General features: G+C 36.1%; 1 pseudogene across 1 annotated transcript in view; it reads left to right on the top strand.

Moving 5' to 3' along the window:
- LOC143226979 (ADP-ribosylation factor-binding protein GGA1-like) overlaps positions 1-23,699 on the top strand; it is a 70,753-nt pseudogene that overhangs the window by 5,761 nt on the left and 41,293 nt on the right. Inside the window, exons 3-6 of the transcript XR_013014819.1 lie at positions 8,473-8,571; positions 9,481-9,639; positions 12,593-12,661; positions 12,976-13,056. The product of XR_013014819.1 is annotated as an ADP-ribosylation factor-binding protein GGA1-like (transcript). The remainder of the gene's footprint in view (positions 1-8,472; positions 8,572-9,480; positions 9,640-12,592; positions 12,662-12,975; positions 13,057-23,699) is intronic.

The raw sequence follows: 23,699 nt of genomic DNA, 5'->3' as shown, positions 1-23,699 counted from the left end.
ATTTTACTTTACTCTTTCCTTCTCACAAGATGGTCCTGTCAACAATAAGCAGTCTTCTCTTTTGTTATAACTGGTTTTCTCTGTTACTTAATTCATTGTACAATGTAATTTTACTTCACTCTTTCCTTCTCACAAGATGGTCCTGTCAACAATAAGCAGTGTCTTCTCTTTTGTTATAACTGGTTTTCTCTGTTACTTAATTCATTGTACAATGTAATTTTACTTTACTCTTTCCTTCTCACAAGATGGTCCTGTCAACAATAAGCAGTGTCTTCTCTTTTTGTTATAACTGGTTTTCTCTGTTACTTAATTCATTGTACAATGTAATTTTACTTCACTCTTTCCTTCTCACAAGATGGTCCTGTCAACAATAAGCAGTGTCTTCTCTTTTTTTTATAACTGGTTTTCTCTGTTACTTAATTCATTGTACAATGTAATTTTACTTTACTCTTTCCTTCTCACAAGATGGTCCTGTCAACAATAAGCAGTGTCTTCTCTTTTGTTATAACTGGTTTTCTCTGTTACTTAATTCATTGTACAATGTAATTTTACTTCACTCTTTCCTTCTCACAAGATGGTCCTGTCAACAATAAGCAGTGTCTTCTCTTTTGTTATAACTGGTTTTCTCTGTTACTTAATTCATTGTACAATGTAATTTTACTTTACTCTTTCCTTCTCACAAGATGGTCCTGTCAACAATAAGCAGTCTTCTCTTTTGTTATAACTGGTTTTCTCTGTTACTTAATTCATTGTACAATGTAATTTTACTTTACTCTTTCCTTCTCACAAGATGGTCCTGTCAACAATAAGCAGTGTCTTCTCTTTTGTTATAACTGGTTTTCTCTGTTACTTAATTCATTGTACAATGTAATTTTACTTTACTCTTTCCTTCTCACAAGATGGTCCTGTCAACAATAAGCAGTGTCTTCTCTTTTGTTATAACTGGTTTTCTCTGTTACTTAATTCATTGTACAATGTAATTTTACTTTTACTCTTTCCTTCTCACAAGATGGTCCTGTCAACAATAAGCAGTGTCTTCTTTTTTTGTTATAACTGGTTTTCTCTGTTACTTAATTCATTGTACAATGTAATTTTACTTTACTCTTTCCTTCTCACAAGATGGTCCTGTCAACAATAAGCAGTGTCTTCTTTTTTTGTTATAACTGGTTTTCTCTGTTACTTAATTCATTGTACAATGTAATTTTACTTTACTCTTTCCTTCTCACAAGATGGTCCTGTCAACAATAAGCAGTGTCTTCTCTTTTTTTTATAACTGGTTTTCTCTGTTACTTAATTCATTGTACAATGTAATTTTACTTTACTCTTTCCTTCTCACAAGATGGTCCTGTCAACAATAAGCAGTGTCTTCTCTTTTTGTTATAACTGGTTTTCTCTGTTACTTAATTCATTGTACAATGTAATTTTACTTTACTCTTTCCTTCTCACAAGATGGTCCTGTCAACAATAAGCAGTGTCTCTCTTTTTGTTATAACTGGTTTTCTCTGTTACTTAATTCATTGTACAATGTAATTTTACTTTACTCTTTCCTTCTCACAAGATGGTCCTGTCAACAATAAGCAGTCTTCTCTTTTGTTATAACTGGTTTTCTCTGTTACTTAATTCATTGTACAATGTAATTTTACTTTACTCTTTCCTTCTCACAAGATGGTCCTGTCAACAATAAGCAGTGTCTTCTCTTTTGTTATAACTGGTTTTCTCTGTTACTTAATTCATTGTACAATGTAATTTTACTTTACTCTTTCCTTCTCACAAGATGGTCCTGTCAACAATAAGCAGTGTCTTCTCTTTTGTTATAACTGGTTTTCTCTGTTACTTAATTCATTGTACAATGTAATTTTACTTTACTCTTTCCTTCTCACAAGATGGTCCTGTCAACAATAAGCAGTGTCTTCTCTTTTGTTATAACTAGTTTTCTCTGTTACTTAATTCATTGTACAATGTAATTTTACTTTACTCTTTCCTTCTCACAAGATGGTCCTGTCAACAATAAGCAGTGTCTTCTCTTTTGTTATAACTGGTTTTCTCTGTTACTTAATTCATTGTACAATGTAATTTTACTTCACTCTTTCCTTCTCACAAGATGGTCCTGTCAACAATAAGCAGTGTCTTCTCTTTTGTTATAACTGGTTTTCTCTGTTACTTAATTCATTGTACAATGTAATTTTACTTTACTCTTTCCTTCTCACAAGATGGTCCTGTCAACAATAAGCAGTGTCTTCTCTTTTGTTATAACTGGTTTTCTCTGTTACTTAATTCATTGTACAATGTAATTTTACTTTACTCTTTCCTTCTCACAAGATGGTCCTGTCAACAATAAGCAGTGTCTTCTCTTTTGTTATAACTGGTTTTCTCTGTTACTTAATTCATTGTACAATGTAATTTTACTTTACTCTTTCCTTCTCACAAGATGGTCCTGTCAACAATAAGCAGTGTCTTCTCTTTTGTTATAACTGGTTTTCTCTGTTACTTAATTCATTGTACAATGTAATTTTACTTTACTCTTTCCTTCTCACAAGATGGTCCTGTCAACAATAAGCAGTGTCTTCTCTTTTGTTATAACTGGTTTTCTCTGTTACTTAATTCATTGTACAATGTAATTTTACTTTACTCTTTCCTTCTCACAAGATGGTCCTGTCAACAATAAGCAGTGTCTTCTCTTTTGTTATAACTGGTTTTCTCTGTTACTTAATTCATTGTACAATGTAATTTTACTTTACTCTTTCCTTCTCACAAGATGGTCCTGTCAACAATAAGCAGTGTCTTCTCTTTTGTTATAACTGGTTTTCTCTGTTACTTAATTCATTGTACAATGTAATTTTACTTTACTCTTTCCTTCTCACAAGATGGTCCTGTCAACAATAAGCAGTGTCTTCTCTTTTGTTATAACTGGTTTTCTCTGTTACTTAATTCATTGTACAATGTAATTTTACTTTACTCTTTCCTTCTCACAAGATGGTCCTGTCAACAATAAGCAGTGTCTTCTCTTTTTGTTATAACTGGTTTTCTCTGTTACTTAATTCATTGTACAATGTAATTTTACTTCACTCTTTCCTTCTCACAAGATGGTCCTGTCAACAATAAGCAGTGTCTTCTCTTTTTTTATAACTGGTTTTCTCTGTTACTTAATTCATTGTACAATGTAATTTTACTTTACTCTTTCCTTCTCACAAGATGGTCCTGTCAACAATAAGCAGTGTCTTCTCTTTTGTTATAACTGGTTTTCTCTGTTACTTAATTCATTGTACAATGTAATTTTACTTTACTCTTTCCTTCTCACAAGATGGTCCTGTCAACAATAAGCAGTGTCTTCTCTTTTGTTATAACTGGTTTTCTCTGTTACTTAATTCATTGTACAATGTAATTTTACTTTACTCTTTCCTTCTCACAAGATGGTCCTGTCAACAATAAGCAGTGTCTTCTCTTTTTGTTATAACTAGTTTTCTCTGTTACTTAATTCATTGTACAATGTAATTTTACTTTACTCTTTCCTTCTCACAAGATGGTCCTGTCAACAATAAGCAGTGTCTTCTCTTTTGTTATAACTGGTTTTCTCTGTTACTTAATTCATTGTACAATGTAATTTTACTTTACTCTTTCCTTCTCACAAGATGGTCCTGTCAACAATAAGCAGTGTCTTCTCTTTTGTTATAACTGGTTTTCTCTGTTACTTAATTCATTGTACAATGTAATTTTACTTTACTCTTTCCTTCTCACAAGATGGTCCTGTCAACAATAAGCAGTGTCTTCTCTTTGTTATAACTGGTTTTCTCTGTTACTTAATTCATTGTACAATGTAATTTTACTTTACTCTTTCCTTCTCACAAGATGGTCCTGTCAACAATAAGCAGTGTCTTCTCTTTTGTTATAACTGGTTTTCTCTGTTACTTAATTCATTGTACAATGTAATTTTACTTTACTCTTTCCTTCTCACAAGATGGTCCTGTCAACAATAAGCAGTGTCTTCTCTTTTGTTATAACTAGTTTTCTCTGTTAGTCCATCAGTTGCATAATGTTTTACGTCATGGTTTCTTGCTCACGAGTTACGTTCTCTTCAGAAATGAGAAACACTACAATAAAGTTTGGTATAATTTATTTTCTCTTTCACTGTGATTTTAAAGTTATATTACTAAATGACTGTTATTATTGAATGAATGAATATAAATAACAATTTCTTGTATGAAGCAAAAAATATGCTGTTAAAAAAATAGACCTAACTTGACTGTCTTGGATTATTTTAGAAGTCTGTGTGATTATTTGAAAGTGTTTCTGTCAGGTAAAATTTTAAATAAGAAAAACATTTAAATTAGTAAATCTAAAACTTGTAAATAAAAATTCACACTCTTAATACAACCTATTTTATTAAAACTACAACAGTGATCAACTAAGAACTAAATGTTTCTGAACCACTGGCTATCTTAATGAATTATCACCCCAGGTGACACAGCAATACGTCTTTAGATTTACAATACTAGAAAGGTGGTTTTCGATACCTGTGGTGTGAAGAGCATAGATAGCCCATTGTGTAGCTTTGTCCTTCAAACTTAAATTGTTTACTACATGTTGTGATTAATATCTAACAGGCATCTTAGAATATTCAAGAGAGAAATCTAAACCACTCTGGTAAAATTTATTGTGTTTTAGATATTAAAAGTATCAGTAATGACTAATAACTATTTTTAAAAATGTAAGATTAACTCCATGCACATGATTGAAACTATAAAATTTGTTAGTGTGGTATCTTTAGTAACATTGTGATAGAATCTATTCTGTACTGAAGGACATCTTCAGTTAATGAAGTTACGTTACATTTAAGACGTTTTGATGATGATGTAGTCCGTGTTACTCTTCTTGGCTCTCAAGAATAAATATAATACGTTAACTGTTATGTCATCAAACTGACTTTTGGGTGATGATAAAGCTATGTTATTTTTCTCGGCTCTCTTGGGTTAATTGTGAAATTGACTTGTTTAGAGATTTTAATGTTCAGTGTTTTTGATTGACTCATGTTGATTACGAATCTGACTGGTTTAGAGATGAAGTGTTCACAGTGTTTATGATTGGCTTGTGTTGATTATGAATATGACTGGTTTAGGAGAAGTGTTCATTCAGTAATTTGAAATGCAGAATATTTTAATTATTGTTGTGTATTACTATATTACCATACTAACAGTAATATGAAGTTATCATTGTTATCTAATATCTCAATCACAACCACATTGTTACACTAACTAGCTGGTAATATGAAGTTATTGTTATCTCATATCTCAATCACAACCACATTGTTACACTAGCTAGATGGTAATATGAAGTTATTGTTATCTCGTATCTCAATCACAACCACATTGTTACACTAACTAGATGGTAATATGAAGTTATTGTTATCTTGTATCTCAATCACAACCACGTTGTTACACTAACTAGTTGGTAATATGAAGTTATTGTTATCTCGTATCTCAATCACAACCACGTTGTTACACTAACTAGATGGTAATATGAAGTTATTGTTATCTCAGATCTCAATCACAACCACATTGTTACACTAACTAGATGGTAATATGAAGTTATTGTTATCTCGTATCTCAATCACAACCACGTTGTTACACTAACTAGATGGTAATATGAAGTTATTGTTATCTCGTATCTCAATCACAACCACGTTGTTACACTAACTAGATGGTAATATGAAGTTATTGTTATCTCGTATCTCAATCACAACCACGTTGTTACACTAACTAGATGGTAATATGAAGTTATTGTTGTCTCGTATCTCAATCACAACCACGTTGTTACACTAACTAGCTGGTAATATGAAGTTATTGTTATCTCGTATCTCAATCACAACCACATTGTTACCTTAACTAGATGGTAATATGAAGTTATTGTTAAATTCCGGCTTATAAGTCGAAAATTTAACACCAAATTTCAAGTTTAAAAATCCATCCTCGACTTATATGGCGGTGACGTTTTTCATGACATGAATTCTAGTAAATTCAGATTCGAGAAAACCATTGCAAATCAAAATTATATGATATGACATATAGGTATTTATTTAGAAAATAGTAAAATACTAGTAATCCTACTCAATATGAGATCGATCAAACACAAAGTCCCATTCCTCACCATTCAAATGGTCATCGTAAGGATCCTCTTCTGGAATAATGTCATGCTCCACTGGTGATGAGGGGATATCGTCATCCTCTTCCCATAACGTATCATCCTCCGTACCGTCCATCGCATTGGTAATTGAGCATTTTTGAATGAGTTGACAACGATTTTAGATCAATAGAGTCCCAGGAATTTTTTACCCACTGACACACTGTAGGCAAAGATGCAGCACGCATATTTCCGGCGGCAGTGTAAGTTTTTTGACCCGATGCTATCCACTCATTCCACTTGGTGCGCATAGAATCCTTAAATGGTTTATTTAACGATACATCCAGAGGTTGCAGTACAGATGTTAATCCACCTGGAATCACAGCCATATCTGTTTTTTTCGATTTTAATGCTTTTTTTCAGTAGTATCCGTTAAATGTGACTTGAACATGTCCCACACTAACAACGATTTGGGTTTAAGCATGGCGCCTGGCCGACGGGCCCACACTTCATTAATCCATTTGACACATCCACTATTGTCCATCCATCCTTTTCTTGTACATGAACCACGACTCCTAACGGAAACTTGTCTTTGGCATCGTTTTCTTTTAAATATTATCATAGGCGGCAGTTTCGTTCCATCGGCGAGGCAGGCCAATACAACGGTGAAATGTTGTTTTTTAGTGCCCTGTGGTCTTCACCAGAACTGTCTTTTCTCCTTTTTTTAATTGTAGTGTTGCCGACGACATCAAAAAAACATGGGCGTTTCGTCCATATTTCCAATGTGAGCCATATCGTATTCATTTCGTTTACTTTGATTGATGACGAAGGTCTGGAATTGCGTGATCTTGTAGCTCAAATCTTTCGGTAGCTGTTGAGCAATTTTTGTCTTTTGACGAATGACCAGATCATGACGATGCATAAAACGAGAACACCAACTGACTGTTGCCTTAAAATCCATGCTGTCTTCTTTATTCTTAGCTGCCCATTGTAAAGCATTCAGTCGGGATAAGGGCTCTTGTTACGATTCTGCCACATTGACGTTCAGATAACACCCATGTCGCTACTTCCTTCTCTAATCTTGGCCATTTTTCTTGATTTTGACCACGATTCGCACATTTGGTTAAGGGCAATTCTTTGATAGTGTTTTCTGCCTTCCTCCAATCTCTGACCAATTTTTCACTTATGCAATAGTGCCGACCTGCTGCGCTGTTGCTACTGTCTTTGGCTGCTTGAACGACTTTTATCTTGAATGCTGCATCATATTTCATCCTTCTTCGTGGTTGACTGGACATCTTGCTTTAACGATTTATAATTATTTAAAAATTTGTCACTGAAATTTGTAACTGACATTTTGAAACTGGAAATTGAAACTGGATAGACAGTTAAAATTCATTCAGAGTCGATTGGTCAGCTAATTTCCTAGCTAAGCATAGCAAGGTTAGACACACCAGATAAAAGAAAATCAATAAATTTGTCTAGACAGGAATACCGTAAGGTGCATAAGCGTGACACTTCTTCTTTTAGTGAAAGCCTTATTTGTCGAAGCAAGCATGTCATGTTGGCCAATCAACGCAGATTTCTCACTTTACTTTGGCAAACGAAATGTCACGTGAGTGAAAGCGCGGCGAAGTGCACGAATGAGTCAGCAAAAATGAATTCTCAGAACACGTAGTGATAGAACTTTTGCTCTCTATTGTAAAGTGCAAATTTGTCATTTTTATGCCGACCAGAGGCGAGGCGTAGCTAGTCACAGCGGATAATAAGAATTCTTGAAAATGGCGCCGTCTAACAAAGTCTGCTGATGACGCAGTTGATTATTGAATATCACTTCCTTAGCTACACCTCGCTGCTGATGCCGACTGAAATATTCCGACCAAGCAATTTGAGCCAGAGAAGGAGGTCGACTTATACGGCAGGTACATGTCAAAATCATGATTTTTAGGCCAAACTTATAGACCTCGACTTATACGCCGGAATTTACGGTAATCTCCTGATTTTGAGAAAGTCACAAAGACTGAAACATGACTATCTCCATAACTGGTAATGATCTTGAAGTAAAGATCACTTAGTAAGTATTTTATGAGTTAGCCAGCACTCACAGACTGTTAAACAAGCTTGAATACATTTGATATTTTTGTACCAAGCTGTACGACAGACATGCTATTATTATAAATTTTAACCAGTAGTGTTGGTTATATTATGTTTGTGAAATGTAAAAGAAGCGAAGTAACATTTTTATTACTTATATGTAATTTTTTTTAATTGTATAGAGGTAATATAAATACACTAAGACTTGTAGGCTTGTTTATGATGTATGTTGTACTGCAGAGTTCATCTTGTTTCTGTTTTATTTAGGTACTTGAAGAATGTGTTAAAAGCTGTGGTTCATCATTTCACAGTGAAGTTGGCAAGTTTAGATTCCTAAATGAACTCATTAAAGTTGTTTCTCCAAAAGTAAGTTTTTAAAATAGTATTTCTTAATTGCTTGTTTAGATTGTTTGAAAGTGTTCTAATATTAAAGATATTAACTTTGAATTACATACTAGGATTAAATTAAACATAATAAGGACATTTTAACACATAGAAAAGGCAGATTTATTCTTGGAATTGGTGGCAAATTTAATGTTGTACAGGCTCTTGAGATAATAATTTTTGTGGACCGTACATCCCATACAGTTTTACATAGAATAAAATTATCAGTGAGCTCCCTCTAGCCCCTGTCTAGGTACCTCACTATTTAAAATGGGGATTGATAGTTTTTATTATAACTGGTAGCTAATATTGATATATATTGATGTTTGTTTGTGTTTCAACTGGCATGAGAAGAAAAATATCACAAAGAAACCACTAGAGGGACATTTTTAGTTTTCAGTTGATTACAGGTTTAATTGTTTAGTTATATTCCTATAATCTCTCAGGATTGTTGAAATTGAGATTAAATATCTATATATCCAAAATGTTACACAAATACACAGGCTTTCATAGGGTGTTTTAATTTTTTTACATGACTGTATGTAGTTGTAAAAAAAAAGATTTTCCTTTATCTTGTGTGTATTACAGTGTTTACAAGAAGAATAAAAGGTTTAATTTGGCAATGTACAAATGTCAGTGATATACTTTCTGGCTTGCAAATTGTTATCTGGTTTACTGTTACAATGCAGCTGAGAATACCAGATTAATTTTGAAAAAAAGTTGGTTTTATTGTAATTAAATATTGTACATTGACTTCATAATTCTCATTTTAAATATTGTAGTTGAACTTTACAATGAAAAACAGACACGTGTACAACACTAAAGATAGGTTTAAAAGCAGAATAACCATACATCTCTTAGGTTTGATTAAAAACTCTATTTACAAACCAGTACCTAGGTAACCGAGCATCTCCAAAAGTAAAAACAAAAGTGATTGAGTTGATGTTCAAGTGGAGTGTGGAATTAAAACAAGAACCAAAAATTTTTGAAGCATACCAGATGCTAAAAAGACAAGGAGTTGTGACTGAAGACCCTGTTCACATAATACAGGTTAGTTTGGTGCTCTTTACTCAGTAATGTTTCTTTAATCTTTTATAATTGTCTCCAAACATTCGATTTTGGTATAAATGTATTTCTGTCTTATCTAGATTCAGCATTTGTGTTCATCTTGTCTGTTATTATAAAATTATATATCAGTTTGGTACGTTTGACATTCTTATGATGTAGAGATGGTATCTTAAAGTACAGACTTAAAACAAACTACAAAGGGTTGAGTAAATTATATTAAAATGAATATTTCAAGTCATTTCAGAGCCAGTTTAATGACAAGTATCAGAACTATATGTGGGCATTGTTTAGCATTTCACACATAGTGTGATGTCACTGAAAATTGATTGCTTTTGGAAAATCTATGCAACAACTTTTTCTAGTGCAAAATATTTATACACGTAGATCATAGAGAATTTATCTGGGTTGAGTATTTAGTGTTTGTAAGCTGAATATTGACCTCATACTTGATGGCATTAGTGTTTGTAAGCTGAATATTGACCTCATACTTAATGGCATTAGTGTTTGTAAGCTGAATATTGACCTCATACTTAATGGCATTAGTGTTTGTAAGCTGAATATTGACCTCATACTTAATGGCATTAGTGTTTGTAAGCTGAATATTGACCTCATACTTAATGGCATTTGAAAACAAAAGGACATGGGTTGACAATCGGTGACAAAAATTGATACAAATGTGTGAATACATACAACATGAAGACAAAACTAAGCAACACGAATTATTACAACTATCTCATCAGTGATGCATTAACAAAACAACTGTAGTAACCAAAGTATGGCATCTTATAACAGATGAGAATTTGTGGATGCAGAAGTTCACAAAGAGCTGTCAGAAGTCCATTCAAATCACTCGATGTAGCGTTTGTGATCTCATGATTTTGTTTATTCATTTAGCTTCACTAAAACTCAAGTTAAAGTACACACTGAAAAATTGTAGTCCTCATACATTAAATAGCATATAGTCTTATGGAAAGCAGTAGGGAAGAGGGGCTAAGTTTTGAATGTGACAGCTTTACAGTTGAGTCTTTTGGAATGTAAATTTTACTACACAGCAGTTATCAAGATGTGTGGTGTATTGGATGGATCATGGTTAGCTGTGACATTGAGTCTAACAATGTTGTGAAATTCCAAAGTTATTTTAGTATAAAGTACTTAACATCTGTATATGGTCTCTTCAGACATGAATACTTGGAAGATTCCTGTGTTTGCCAGTGTATGAATTGTGATAAATTTCATTATATGCTTTTTTTTGTCCGTAAGAGAAATGACAACTAAAACAACTCTGGTACAGAATGTAATATTAGTTGTGAGAAGTTCTTTCTACTTTAAAAGCTAAAAAGGGACATTAGACCAAATATCTTCAGTTACACTAGTGTTAACCCAAATAACAGTTTTATTGACAATAACACTAATGTTAAACCAAATAATAGTTTTATTAAATAACACTAGTGTTAAACCACATAATAGTTTTATTGACAGTAACTCCACTGTTAAACCAAATAAGTTTTACTGACAATAACTCCAATGTCAAACCATATCCTTTATTGACAGTAACACTAGTATTAAACCAAATAAGATTTATTGACAGTAACACTAGTATTAAACCAAATAACAGTTTTACTGACAGTAACACTAGTGTCAAACCAAATAACAGTTTTACTGACAGTAACACTAGTGTCAATTGAAATAACAGTTTTACTGACAGTAACACTAGTGTCAAATGAAATAAGTTTTAATGACAGTAATTTAATGAACCTGTGAGTGAAGCACAGAAGAATGATGTATCAGCTCTTCCACATTTGTCATATCCAGCACAGAAGAATGATGTATCAGGTTTTCCACATTTGTCATATCCAGCACAGAAGAATGATGTATCAGGTTTTCCACATTTGTCATATCCAGCACAGAAGAATGATGTATCAGCTTTTCCACATTTGTCATATCCATCACAGAAGAACGATGTATCAGGTTTTCCACATTTGTCATATCCAGCACAGAAGAACGATGCATCAGGTTTTCCACATTTGTCATATCCAGCACAGAAGAAAGATGTATCAGCTTTTCCACATTTGTCATATCCAGCACAGAAGAATGATGTATCAGGTTTTCCACATTTGTCATATCCAGCACAGAAGAATGATGTATCAGCTTTTCCACATTTGTCATATCCAGCACAGAAGAATGATGTATCAGCTTTTCCACATTTGTCATATCCATCACAGAAGAACGATGTATCAGGTTTTCCACATTTGTCATATCCAGCACAGAAGAACGATGCATCAGGTTTTCCACATTTGTCATATCCAGCACAGAAGAAAGATGTATCAGCTTTTCCACATTTGTCATATCCAGCACAGAAGAACGATGTATCAGATTTTCCACATTTGTCATATCCAGCACAGAAGAATGATGCATCAGGTTTTCCACATTTGTCATATCCAGCACAGAAGAATGATGCACCAGGTTTTCCACATTTGTCATATCCAGCACAGAAGAATGATGTATCAGCTTTTCCACATTTGTCATATCCAGCACAGAAGAATGATGCATCAGGTTTTCCACATTTGTCATATCCAGCACAGAAGAATGATGGATCAGCTTTTCCACATTTGTCATATCCAGCACAGAAGAATGATGGATCAGCTTTTCCACATTTGTCATATCCAGCACAGAAGAATGATGCATCAGGTTTTCTACATTTGTCATATCCAGCACCTACCAGTGTATTAACATAATTCTGATGGAAATACTTACCAAATAAAACTAAAAATAGAGGTGCAGTGTTTTACACACACACACACATTTTTATAAACCAAATGTGAACAAAATATTTATTGAATATCATATTAAAAGTCATTGTCAAATGTGTCGTGTGTTTTTTGAGAAAAACAAATCAGTAGTTGTTTGTGACGTTTTCAAATATACTTTTTTTCAGCATTGTGAACCACCTCCACCTCCGAGAGCAGCAAAAACTGCTTTCTTTGAAGATGAGGAAACGTCAGAGGTAAACGTGCATTTAGAAATATAACTGTAGCTTCAAGACATAAATACTTCTGTATTCCAAGGATTAAAACTTTATGAATTTAACTTTTTACTCAACTGAAAACTTGTGAATTATTGTATTCTCTATTGCCTTGTTTTGCATGTGAACTTGAGAACGGTGGTATTAATTTGTGATAGACTTTACAGTTCCAAAAGCAGAATATAGGTTGTTGAAAAATTGTTTTTGTGTAGGTAATTTTTGCATTGATGTTTTTGTAAAGTACTTAAAACTATATTTGTAGCTTGACATGATGTTTGTGCTATTTTGATTGAAAGATGTTACAGAAATTACTACGAAGTCGTAATCCACAAGATCTACAAGCTGCGAACAGGTTAATAAAGAATATGGTGAAAGATGTAAGTACCTGGATTTTATTATTTATAGCTTGTATAATTATGTTCTGATAACATTAATGCCATTGTTAGAAATACGTTACTGCCAAAAACTATATCAGTTTGTAGATATGAAATTTCTAATAGTATGTTAAAACAGTTGGAGAATAAATTCATATTGGTTCCATGCAGTGAACAGTTAATATCTGAGAATGATGCATAGATACCATTTTGACAAAGTAGTTGTCTGGAAATAATGTGCTTTCGAGTCAAGTACCTTCAAGTATGGCTGAGTTGAGTGTGATTTTTATACCTTTATATTCTGAGTCTGTCAATGGTAATGTTATGAGGTGTTAATTTTGTGTTGATGTTCCACCAATTGTTAGCTTACAGTGATAATTATTGGGTAGTATGGTGTTGATGTTATGTACAAAATGAACACTCTTCATGTGTCAAGTACACACAAGCATATCAAATCTTAACATAATAATTATGACCTTTATTTAGTTTAACTTGTGCGGACAAAATTTTAAATTTTCCTTTCTCCACAGCTTTGAAAAGTCTTTTCTGTAAATAAAATATTTATCTATTTCTTTTTAAACATTTTTTGTATGCATCTAAAAACCTGGATTTAAACTTACTAAGAAACTGTCCTTCATCGAAAATTTGATGATATGTGTTTTGTTTTCACCTGACATTCTTTGTATTCTTTAATAATTTTATTACAAAGTTTCTTCTTAACCACACATTCATGTTTCATGATGTTTTTTGAATCTGTTTTAAAATAGCTGGAATCAATGGTCTTGATATAAAGTATATAGCAACTAGAGCAGTAATTTGTGGCTTATTATGTTGGCTATCTGGAATTCCATTGTTAATGAACATATGATTTAAATGCTATGTTTACAATATCCACCCATCGGTGTGGATACCTGCACGTAGTAAGGGAACTTCCCAGAGAAGGTTCTGTTCTTTGAGTTTGCCTCCTCTGGGATCTAAACATCCACCCACGTGTTTGCTGTGTGTGACGACCCATGAAGAGGAGGAGAGGATCCTGCTGGTTGAGGGGCTCAACCCCAACACACCACTTTGGTCTTGGAGTGGCCCCCCTTGGATCAATCGTCTTGTCCACTTGGGCTAGGATCAATCAAGTACCAATGTTGGATGTTCTTAACAGGTGTTGTGGACATTGTATTTGATGCTGATGTTTGGGTATAGTGCTCACAAAACCCTTGCATTGCTGCAGTGTCCTTGTTTGACATTGTAGTGCATCCCCTTGTAGGGCTCCATGGTGGGTGGAGTCAGTTGGTATCGAAATTTCCCTTTCTTTATTATGGATACTCCAATTAAAAATCTTTAAAAAATAAAAAAAAAGTTTATAGGCAAATGACCACATCTTGAAGCTTCTGAGCAGCAATCCTCACCATCCGTACCACCTGTTGTACCTCATTTTCTTGTATTGCACTCACTTTCAGACAAACCTTTAGGGCAAATGTCTCCCCTTTTCATTCATAAGGGACTAGAGGGACTTGCTGGCTCTCCAAAGTCAGTAAAAAGCTTCAATCTGGTGACATATTGGTGGAAACTTCCACATCTCAACACAGTGAACTCCTGTTGCATTGAAAGGCAATTGGGGATATACCTATAGAGGTTACAACTCATGCTACTTTGAATTCATCACGAGGAGCTATTGTTGAGAGGGATTTGAAGAACATCCCAGAGTTGGAGATTCTCGCTGGTTTCTCCACCCAAGGAGTTTCTGCAGTGAGGTGTATCTGCACTCTCAAAGATGGAATTATGGTGCCGACCAATGTCCTCATTCAGACATTTACATTACTATGTCCACCTGCCACCAGCAAGGCATGTTATCTTAATTGCAGAGTACGGCCATACATTCCAAACCCTCTCCAATGTTTCCAGTGTCAACAGTTCGGTCATTTGAAGACATCATGTCGTGGTTCCTTGACATGTGCTCATTACAGTGGCAAGGACCATGATGCCTATGAGTGTGAAACAGACCCTCATCACTTTAATTTCAATGACTCTCACCTGTTCTACTTTTATTCTTGCTCTAAATGGTTGGAAGAAAAAGAGGTGCAGCATTTGAAAATGATTCACAACATTACTTACCCTCAGGCTTGAAAGTTGCTGTCCACTGCTTAATCTGAGACATATGCTGCTGCACTTCATTCCACAACTACAATGGGAGTGCGGAGGGATCTCTCTGTGCCTCCAAAAGAATCATTCTCAAACCAAATGAAAAGTCTTCTGACCTCCATAGTTAAAAAAGTTGATGAATCAACTTCAACACCCATCTCTGTCCCTAACATACATTCCAACAAATTGCATTCAAAGGCAATTGGGGATATACCTATAGAGGTTACACCTCATGCAACTTTGAATTCATCACAAGAAGTTATTGTTGAGAGGGATTTGAAGAATATCCTCGAGTCAGAGATTCTTGCTGGTTTTTCCACCGAGTTTCTGCAGTGAGGTGTATCTCCACCCACAAAGATGGAATTACAGTGCAGACTAATCGTTCTCAAAACAAATGAAAAGTCGTTTGACCTCCATGGTCAAAAAAAGTTGATGAATCAACTTCAACACCCATGTTTGTCCTTTACATACATTCCAACAAATCCCAAGATCCACTTCCTTTTGTTCTGGGTACAGGCATTTCCTCGGATACCTCTTCTTCTCCAACCCCATGATGCAAAACGAACATTCATTCACGTCCTCAGTCACTGGAATCCTCTTCCAACAGCAAAGACCTGCCCAATTGGCCCAGGGCAGGATCCATGGAGGTTGATAGACCTCCCTCGAATAAAGACAGTAAAGAAAAAAGACGTGGTCGTAAATAGAAGGGTTCTCAAACCAATTTACCTACACATGAATAAAAATGGTCACCTTAATGCAATGGAACTGTGGAAGTTTACATTCTAATCTGTATGACATCAAAACACTGATTACTTCCTACCATCCTGTATGTCCTTCCTTACAGGAAACATTTCTGAAAACCTGCTGATACAGTCATTTTTTAGCAGTTTTATTTGACAGGCTGTGTAATGGATGAATGCATGGAGGGGTGGCACTGTTGGTTGATCAGCATGTGCCCACCTTGTCTTTGCCACTCGACGAACCTTTGGAGGCCATAGCCATCCGTGTTTCTTGGGTCATACTATCACTGTTTGTTCTCTTTACCTATCGCCTGCAGAGACATATGATCAATCAGACCTTGATGCTCTCATTGAACAGTTGCCATCTCCATTTTTAATCCTGGGGGAACTTTAATGGTCACCATCCCCTCTGGGAAAGTGCTGATATTGATAGGAGGGGTTGCTCTCTGATCACAACCTTTCTCTTTTCAATATGGTTCTCATAATTATTTTAACACACCTAGTTAGTCCTTTACTGCTATTGATCTCTTAGTTTGCTCCACTTCTATTCTCCCATTTTCCATGGAGGGTTGACAGTAATCCATGAGGCAGTGATCATTTTCCTATAATTTTTAAAGAGACTGGCCAAGGTCAATGCCACCTTACCCATGTGCCCCGGTGCAAGCTGGATCATGCAAACTTGCCTTCTTTCACTGCTCTTGCAAAACTTGATCCTGCCATCGTCTGTAAGCCATCAATAGACGACTGTGTGGCAGCAGTAACTGACTGTAATATGCAAGCAGCTGCTCAATAAATTTCTTAAACCTCGACACGTTTTCCACGATATTTTTGTCCATGATGGAGTCCTGCCTGCCACATGGCATGGAAGGCTCAAAGACAGACCTGGGATACTTTTTGTAAGTATCCCATACTCTTGAACTGCATTGCTTTCCAGCAGGCCCATACACATGCTCGGTGGGTAAGACGTCAAAGCCAGAAAGAATCTTGGATAAAGTTCACAACCAGTTCCAAAGTCATTTGGGACAAGATTCGAAAGGTCAGTGGATAATATAATTCTCTACCCCCCTCGATCTTGCTATCTGATGGCAAGGAAGTAGCTGATACTCAGTTAGCCATCAAGACTTGGGCAGAGCAATCACCTTTTGAGCTGATTGTTTCTGTGACTATAATCATCCCTTCATGCTGGTGGAACTCAAACTGGCCCTTCATCTGTCTGGCAGTACATCAGTTGGATATGATGATGTACACTATGAAATGCTGCACCATCTATCTTCTGATTCTCTTGCTATTCTTCTGATTGTTTTCAACTGGATCTGGCAGGAGAATGTTTTTCCTGGTGTGTGGTGCCAGGCTATTATCCTACCTTTATCTAAGTCTGGGAAGGATCCCAAGATTCCCTCAAACTACCATCCAGTTGCTATGATGAGCTGTCTCTGTAAGACTTTAGAGAGGATGGTTAATGCTCGTCTTGTTTAGTTCCTCAAATCAAACAACCTCCTCTCACCCACCCAGTGTGGGTTCTGATGACAGAGCTCCACCATGGACCACCTGATTCGACATGAAACGTCAGTAATAGAAGACTTTCTCAAATGACAACATCTTGTATCAATATTCTTTGACATTGAGAAGGCTTATGATACAACTTGGAAGTATGGCATTTTGTGAGACCTCCATATGTATGGGTTATGTGACCATTTGCCCAAATTTATTAAAAATATTTTAATTGACAGGAGATTCCAAGTTTGTGTGGAGTCGACACTTTCCCATTCATTTCTTCAGGAACTTGGAGTCCCTCAGGGCTGTGTTTTGAGTGTCACACTTTTCAGTATAAATATTAATGCTATTACTGAACAACTCCCTATTACTGTTACAAATGGGCTCTGTGTCAACAACTTTTACATCTCATGTCAGTCTTTGAACATGAGGTATATTGAGTGGCAGCTACAGACTGCCCTTCATTGTTTACTGAAGTGGACCACAGCAAATGGCTTTAACTTTTCTCTCTCTAAAACCATTTGCATGCACTTTTGCCATCAACAGGGTATTTACCCTGATCATGAACTCCGTATCAGTGAAGTTGTGCTGCTTGTGGTCCCTGAGGTAAAGTTCTTGAGGCTTATCTTTAACTGTAAGCTGACCTTTATACCATACATCAAGCAGCTATGGGTCAAATGTACAAGAACACTGAACATCCTCTGTGTCGTCTCTTTCACCACTTGTGGAGTGGATTGATGTTGTGTGCTAATGATATATCATGCTCTTATTTGATCGAAACTTGACTATGGATCACTGGTTTATGGCTCTGCCATAATCGTGGCCTTAAAGATGCTGGACCCTATTCATTATCAAGAACTTCGGCTCTGCACTGGGCCTTTCCACACTTCCCTAGTTCAGAGCTTACACATAGTCTCATGAACCTTCTTTGCACCTCCGCTGTTTGCAATTGTCTTTACTATATGCTTCGAAACTTTGTTTCTTACCATAGTATCCCACCTGGAATTGTGTTTTCCTCCCTCGGTAGGCCATACATTTTCAGAACAGATGATCTGCCATTGCTCCTTTTGGCCTTCTTATCCATGTGCAGTTGGATGAATTGGGTCTGTCCTTGGATAACATTGCTGTATCCACTGGTTAGCTCATCCCACCATGGCTTCTTATAGTCCCCAAACAGTCATCTGAGAAATGCAGACACTCCTGATTGGACATACTGTCTGTTATTTGCTGAACATCTTTCGAACCATCCTTCCATTCCTATTTATAGAGATGGTTCAAAATCAGGTGACTGTGTGGGCTCTGCCATGGTTTGTTGTGGTTCAGTGGTTGCATGCAGAATCCCCTCAACAGCTTCTGTGTTCACTGCTGAACTGTGCCAATTCTCCTGCCCTGGATCACATAGAAGCTAAGCAGTACTCAAACTGCACTATTTATACTGACTTGCTTAGTTCTCTACTGGCCCTGGAATTGTTTCATGTTAGTTCACACCCTGATCTCACTGATATTCAAAACTGACTGGCTCATTTCTCTTTAACATCTACTTCTATCCTGTTTTTCTGGATACTGGGCCACATTGGTATTCGTGGGAACAAGCTCGCTGACTCTGCAGCCAAATCTATCTGCTCTGGCACTATCACTGTTGTGCCTGGTCCTTACATGAACTATGGTCCTGAATTCAAGACTCCACTCCATGCCAGCTGGCAGTCGACTTGGAGTGAGCAATGAGAAAACAAGCTTTTCCAAATAAAACCCTGTATTGGACTTTGGAAGTCCTGCTTCCATAAGGATCAGAAAGAGGAATTTGTTCTAACTAGACTACACATTGGTCAGTTTTTTAACTTATCGTTTTCTTTTATCTGGAACTGATGCACCAATGTGTTGTGTGTGTAACATTCTGGTCACAATAAGTCACATTTTACTTTCTTGCCGTTGTTATGACTCAGTGACGGCACCATTTTATTTTAAACATGTTCTGTCCAAAGATTTATCCATAACATTAGACAGTGTTATTAGTGATGGTGACACTGTTCACCTTGGTAATGTGTTACTGGTCATGGTGACATTGTCCACCTTGGTAATGTGTTACTGGTGATGGTGACATTGTCCACCTTGGTAATGTGTTATTGGTGATGGTGACACTGTCCACCTTGGTAATGTGTTATTGGTGATGGTGACACTGTCCACCTTGGTAATGTGTTACTGGTGATGGTGTCGCTGTCCACCTTGGTAGTGTGTTATTGGTGATGGTGACACTGTCCACCATGGTAGTGTGTTACTGGTAATGGTGACACTGTCCACCTTGGTTGTGTGTTACTGGTGATGGTGACACTGTCCACCTTGGTTGTGTGTCACTGGTGATGGTGACACTTTCCACCTTGGTTGTGTGTTACTGGTGATGGTGACACTTTCCACCTTGGTTGTGTGTTACTGGTGATGGTGACACTTTCCACCTTGGTTGTGTGTTACTGGTGATGGTGATACTGTCCACCTTTGTTATGCGTTATTGGTGAAGGTGTCACTGTCCACCTTTGTTATGCGTTATTGGTGATGGTGACACTGTCCACCTTTGTTATGCGTTTCTGGTGATGGTGACACTGCCCACCATGGTAATGTGTTATTGGTGATGGTGACACTGCCCACCATGGTAATGTGTTATTGGTGATGGTGACACTGCCCACCATGGTAATGTGTTATTGGTGATGGTGACACTGCCCACCATGGTAATGTGTTATTGGTGATGGTGACACTGCCCACCATGGTTGTGTGTTACTGGTGATGGTGACACTGCCCACCATGGTTGTGTGTTACTGGTGATGGTGACACTGCCCACCATGGTTGTGTGTTACTGGTGATGGTGACACTGCCCACCATGGTTGTGTGTTACTGGTGATGGTGACACTGCCCACCATGGTTGTGTGTTACTGGTGATGGTGACACTGTCCACCATGGTTGTGTGTTACTGGTGATGGTGACACTGTCCACCTTGGTTGTGTGTTATTGGTGATGGTGACACTGTCCACCTTTGTTGTGTGTTATTGGTGATGGTGTCACTGTCCACCTTTGTTGTGTGTTATTGGTGATGGTGTCACTGTCCACCTTTGTTGTGTGTTATTGGTGATGGTGTCACTGTTGATGGTGTCACTGTCCACCTTGGTAACGTGTTACTGTTGATGGTGTCACTGTCCACCTTGGTAACGTGTTACTGGTGATGGTGTCGCTGTCCACCTTGGTAACGTGTTACTGGTGATGGTGTCGCTGTCCACCTTGGTAACGTGTTACTGGTGATGGTGTCGCTGTCCACCTTGGTTACGTGTTACTGGTGATGGTGTCGCTGTCCACCTTGGTTACGTGTTACTGGTGATGGTGTCACTGTCCACCTTGGTAACGTGTTACTGGTGATGGTGTCGCTGTCCACCTTGGTAACGTGTTACTGGTGATGGTGTCGCTGTCCACCTTGGTAACGTGTTACTGGTGATGGTGTCGCTGTCCACCTTGGTAGTGTGTTACTGGTGATGGTGTCGCTGTCCACCTTGGTAGTGTGTTACTGGTGATGGTGACTCTGTCCACCTTGGTAATGTGTTACTGGCTCGTTTGGGTTGAGAAAATATTTTACATAGAAGAGCGAACAACGTTTCGACCTTCTTCGGTCATCGTCAGGTTCACAAAGAAAGAGGTAACTGACCGGAAGCTGACCACATGTTTGAAAGGGGTTGTGTAACTGTGTGTCAAAATGTAGAGGGCGGTATTAGATGTTTGAATATATAATTTTATTTATTTTATTATATTAATATAGGTATAAAGGCGTTCCTTTATATTGGTTTATTTTAGGTTTAAGTTGTTGTATAAGTAAGGCTTCTTTAATTTTGCATTTGTTTATGTTTGTTTCTTTATTTAGTATTTGAGTGTTTTCTATGGTTATGTTGTGTTCATTTGACTTGCAGTGTTCGAAAACGTGTGAAGGTGACTTTTTATGTTCTTTGAATCTGGTTTCCATTTTTCTACTTGTTTCTCCAATATAGAAGTCGTGGCAGTTATCACATTGTATTTTATAAATAATGTTGGTGTGGTGTTTGTCAGTGTAGTTTTTACATAGTATAGACCTCAGTTTTGTGCCTGGTTTATGAATAAATTTGGTATTAACTGGAATGTCATATTTTGTTACTAATTTTTGCCAAATGTTGGTTATTTGTTTGATGATGTCAGGAATATATGGTATACAGCAGTATATGGTTTCGTGGTTTTTTGATTCGTGAGCTGTATTTACTTTAGTTGGTGGTTGATTTTGCTTTTTGTCTAGGTGTGTGCGTATAATGTTTTCTTCAGTTTGTGGAGGAAACTTATTGATGTTGATGAAGTATTGTTTTATTTTGTCTAATTCATCGTTAATTTTATCTCGTGAGCATAGTTTTATGGCTGTGTTTATTTGGTTTATTTGTTTTAATTTAGTATGTTGAGTTTTTGTTTTGTTTCATGTGCTGAGTCCCAAGGAATGTATAGTCCAGTATGGGTGATTTTTCGGTGGATTTCTGTTTTGAATTGTGTGTCAGTTCTTGTAATTTTGAGGTTAAGAAATGATATTTGATTACTTTCTTCCTGTTCACATGTGAAGTTAATGTTGGGATGTATAGAGTTAATGTGATTGAAAAAATTAAGTATGTGTTCTGTAGATTTGAATCCCGCAACCGTGTCATCTACATATCTGTACCAGTATAGTGGTGGATGTAATGCTGTTTTAATTGCTTGTGTTTCAACTTGTGTCATAAAAATATTGGCTAGAACTGGTGATACTGGGTTGCCCATGCTTAGGCCATTTGTTTGTATATAGTTTTGGTTGTTGAACATGAAGTTTGTCTTTATCGTGGTGAATTCTATGAGGGTTGCTAACTGGTTACTGGGAATTTCTGTAGTTGGGTTAGGGTCTCGGATATAGAGTTCTAAGGCTATCTTGCAGGCTTCAGTGGTTGGAAATTCTGTAAAGAGGGATATAACATCGAAACTGGCCATTAAGGCTTTATGATTAAGTTGATTTAGATTAGACTTGAAATTAAAAGAGTCTTTGATGAATGAGCTGGCTGATGTTACATATTTAGAGAATGCCCATGCTATGTATTTACCAAGATTGTAATTAAACGATTCATATGTGGACATTATTGGTCGTAATGGACAATCTGGTTTATGAGGTTTGGGGATGCCGTATATTTGCGGTGTGCATGAGTCAGTTTTACGTAGGTAGGAATAAAGTGTTTGTGAAATTGTGTTGGCTTTTTTCATTTGTAGTAGTAATTTGTTCAGTTGTGTTTCGTGTGTCTTTGTTGGATTTGTGTGTATTGGTTTACATTTGTTTGTTTCTAATAGGATGTTATTCATTTTTTGGATGTATTCATTCATGTTCATTATGACTATAGCGTTACCTTTATCTGCTTTTAGAATTTTTATGTTTTTGTCTTGTTTTAGGTTTTTAATGGAATTAATGTCTCTTTTGTAAGGTTGTTTTTAGTTTTCTGTTTTGTGAAATTATGTTGATGGTTTTGTGAGAAAATTCTTTGAAAAAAATCGTTTAAGATGTTGTTTTTAGGTGTTTCTGCAAAATATAAATTTGTAATTTTACCTGGGAAGTTTGGCTGTTGGATGTCAATAAAATTATCTAAGTTGTCTTCTTTCTGTTGGTTGTTTCCTTGTTTTTCTTCTCTGTAGAAAGTATCACAAGTCTCCTGGCTAGGTCTTCTAAACATGTTTTGATTTCTATGGTTGGAATGTACCTATGTGCTATTGCGAAGTTGAGTCCTTTGTTAAGTAGATGTATCTCGTCTGTGTTTAATTGTCGGTCGGATCTGTTAATTATGAGGTTAGTCAACGGTTTGTTATTTTGGTGTCTTTTCTGTTGTTTGCATCTTAGTTTTTCTAGTTTTTTGTTGTGGCAGATATTTTTGTCTCTGTCGTTCTTAGTATTGATTTGGTTTATGTTCCGTTGTATAAGTCCGTAAATCTCTGGTTTAATGCAGCATGCCAGTTGATGGACTAGGTTCATTTTTTGTTTTTGTAAGTCATGTAGTTCTTTGTATTTTGTGTTTAACATGGCTTTAAGTAGTTTTTTCTGTAAATTTTGGATAATGTTTGTGCATGTATTAAAATTTTTTAATACAAACATAAACAAACGCAAAATTAAAGAAGCCTTACTTATACAACAACTTAAACCCAAAATAAACCAATATAAAGGAACGCCTTTATACCTATATTAATATAATAAAATAAATAAAATTATATATTCAAACATCT

Source organism: Tachypleus tridentatus, chromosome 9 (assembly GCF_004210375.1).
Source record: "Tachypleus tridentatus isolate NWPU-2018 chromosome 9, ASM421037v1, whole genome shotgun sequence".
NCBI lineage: Eukaryota > Metazoa > Arthropoda > Merostomata > Xiphosura > Limulidae > Tachypleus > Tachypleus tridentatus.
This window is presented reverse-complemented; position numbering and strand designations above follow the sequence as displayed.